This window comes from Panulirus ornatus, chromosome 4 (genome assembly GCF_036320965.1).
Source record: "Panulirus ornatus isolate Po-2019 chromosome 4, ASM3632096v1, whole genome shotgun sequence".
Lineage (NCBI taxonomy): Eukaryota > Metazoa > Arthropoda > Malacostraca > Decapoda > Palinuridae > Panulirus > Panulirus ornatus.
The window spans coordinates 33326226-33329635 of record NC_092227.1 but is presented as its reverse complement, the minus strand read 5'-3'; the positions used below and the strand labels follow the sequence as shown (position 1 = coordinate 33329635).

Genomic DNA, 3410 nt, shown 5'->3' with positions numbered 1-3410 from the left:
ATCTTTGCGCTACCTCGCTAACGCAGGAGATAGCGACAAAGTATGATAAAAATAAATATGTACATATATACATACATATATATATATATATATATATATATATATATATATATATATATATATATATATATATATATATATATATATATATATATATATATATATATATATATATATATATATATATACATAATATATATATATATATATATATATATATATATATATATATATATATATATATATATATATATATATATATATATATATATATATATATATATATATATATATATATATATATATACACAGAGATTCGAAAGGGATATGTATCACAAGATCTCATCAAATCTGCAACTGCGAGGAATGGAGGATGTTACCTTTTTTGTAACCAAAGAGGATGTCATGGTGATCGGGTGTATTTTTCTGGAGACTCAATGATTGGTCTTAATGGGTCAATTGTAGCTCGGGCAACTCCATACAGCTTATCAGGAGTGGAAGTGGTTACTGCAACAGTTGACTTAGAATCCATCCGCTGTTATCGATCTTTAATTCGGAGCAGGTGTCTTCACGCATCCAAGAGTCAGGCTTATCCTCGTGTCCAGGTGAACTTTGCCCTCTCCAATGATGAAGACATATTTCTGCCATCATGTGTACCAATAGAATATAGCATCCCAACCCCAGAAGAGGAGATTCTTTTTGGCCCTGCTTGCTGGTTGTGGGACTATCTGCGGCGTTCAGTTCAAGGGGGTTTTCTTCTCCCGTTATCTGGAGGTGTTGACTTCTCCTCAACAGCAGCCATTGTCTTCTCCATATGTCACTTGGTGATACAGGCAGTTCCTAATGGTGAAGAGAAGGTACTGGAAGATGTGAGGCGCATAGTATCCCAAGCTGACTATGTTCCTCGAGATCTTCGGGAGCTTTGTGGCAGACTTTTCCACACAGTCTACATGGCTACTGAGAACTCGTCAACAGAGACCAAATCTCGAGCAAAACTTCTTTCCCAGCAGATTGGAAGCTACCACATACCAATAGCAATTGACAGTATGGTATCAGCAGCACTAGGCATCTTCAGTGCTGCCACAGGTTTCATCCCAAAGTTTAGAGTACGTGGAGGAACAGTTAGAGAAAACCTTGCCTTGCAGAACGTGCAAGCAAGACTTCGTATGGTGCTTGCCTATCTCTTTGCTCAGTTGATGCTCTGGGTTCGTGGAAGACAGGGTGGACTCTTGGTTTTAGGATCTGCAAATGTAGATGAGGCACTAAGGGGATACATGACTAAATATGACTAGTTATGCTGATATTAATCCCATCGGTGGATTTTCCAAGGCTGACCTCAAGAGATTTCTGCTTCTAGCCAAAGACAGACTTAATGTTCCTGTACTAGGCGATATTCTAGGAGCGCCACCTACTGCAGAACTTGAACCACTTGAGGAGGGCTCACTTGTACAAACAGATGAAGCAGACATGGGCATGACATATGATGAACTGTCCACATATGGAAAGCTTCGAAAAGTTGAATGTTGTGGTCCATACTCCATGTTTGGCAAGCTAGTTCATCTTTGGTCTGATCAATGTGCACCTAAAGAGGTTGCAGAGAAAGTTAAGCTGCTCTTCCGTTGTCACAGTGTTAACCGCCACAAGATGACTGTTTTGACTCCAGCATACCATGCTGAGACATATTCACCTGATGATCATCGCTTTGACCACCGACAGTTCCTGTACAACTACCGCTGGGTGTGGCACTTTAAAGCTATAGATAAAGCAGTGGAAAAGTTAGATTGTGGAAGGGATGGAGATCAAGTTGAACGAAGTGGGTCTACATGTTCCAATAAAGGCATTCGGTCGTCTTCCTTCACACGGCCTTCATCGCGGTCATCCAACGACTCACTCACTGGATTTACTGGTAGTGAGTCTCATCGTCGAGGAGTAGAAGTAGCACCTGGACCTGTCATTCAAGATGCACACAGTGAACAAGACTGCACAAATGAAAGTAAACATATTGCATTGAACATGATAGTGCCACACTACCAAGATCAGAAAATGGAAAGTAGTAAAAGTTCATCCTCTCATCTTGGACCTGCTAGTGAGGAAGACCGAAAACGCCGTGGATCAACATCAATCTTTGTTAATGCTCTTGGACACAGTACTCAGAGAGCAAGTCGTTGTGGGGATTCAGCTTCTTCTACCATTCAGTACCTTAATAACAACATACAAATGTAAAGAGTTTTTTAGTAGATAATAACATTTTAGATTTTTTTTTTTCATATGTAATTGCTTTTTCCAACTTTGTATAGGAAACATCAGGAATGTGATAATACTGGCCTCACTTACACATCTCCACTCTCCAGCTGTCAAGTATGATTTACTGAAACCAGCACTTACCATCCACAACCATGTCTTTTAGATTGCTTCATATACTCTGGATCAGTCCATTACCTTCTTGTTGATCCTATATTTCACATGAATCCAGTTCATTCTATCCTATGCATGCTCTTCATTTCCCTGAATGTTTAGGCCCCAGTACCCCAAAGCCTCCTTCAGTCATTCCTTTCATCTCCTTCTAGGTCTCCCTATTCCCATTTGTGTCATCTACTTTTAATATTAAGATCCTCTTAGTCAGTCCTTCTTTGCTCATCTTTGTTATATATATATATATATATATATATATATATATATATATATATATATATATATATATATATATATATATATATATATATATATATATATATATATATATATATATATATATATATATATATATATATATATATATATATATATATATATATATATATATATATATATATATATATATATATATATATATGCTTAATATATTCCCTGGGGATAGGGGAGAAAGAATACTTCCCACGTATTCCCTGCGTGTCGTAGAAGGCGACTAAAAGGGAAGGGAGCGGAGGGCTGGAAATCCTCCCCTCTCGTTTTTTTTTTTTTATTTTTTTTAATTTTCCAAAAGAAGGAACAGAGAAGAGGGCCAGGTGAGGATATTCCCTCAAAGGCCCAGTACTCTGTTCTTAACGCTACCTCGCTATCGCGGGAAACAGCGAATATATGAAAAAAAAAATATATATATATATATATATATATATATATATATGTACAGAGCATCAGATTGGGGATGAGTAGTGTGGTTTCAGAAGTGGTAGAGGATGTGTGGATCAGGTGTTTGCTTTGAAGAATGTATGTGAGAAATACTTAGAAAAGCAAATGTATTTGTATGTAGCATTTATGGATCTGGAGAAGGCATATGATAGAGTTGATAGAGATGATCTGTGGAAGGTATTAAGAATATATGGTGTGGGAGGCAAGTTGTTAGAAGCAGTGAAAAGTTTTTATCGAGGATGTAAGGCATGTGTACGTGTAGGAAGAGAGGAAAGTGATTG

General features: G+C 37.2%; 1 pseudogene; it reads left to right on the top strand.

Moving 5' to 3' along the window:
* The first annotated feature begins 308 nt into the window (after nt 1-308).
* LOC139764736 (glutamine-dependent NAD(+) synthetase-like) lies at nt 309-2388 on the top strand (annotated as a pseudogene).
* Nucleotides 2389-3410: the final 1022 nt, after the last annotated feature.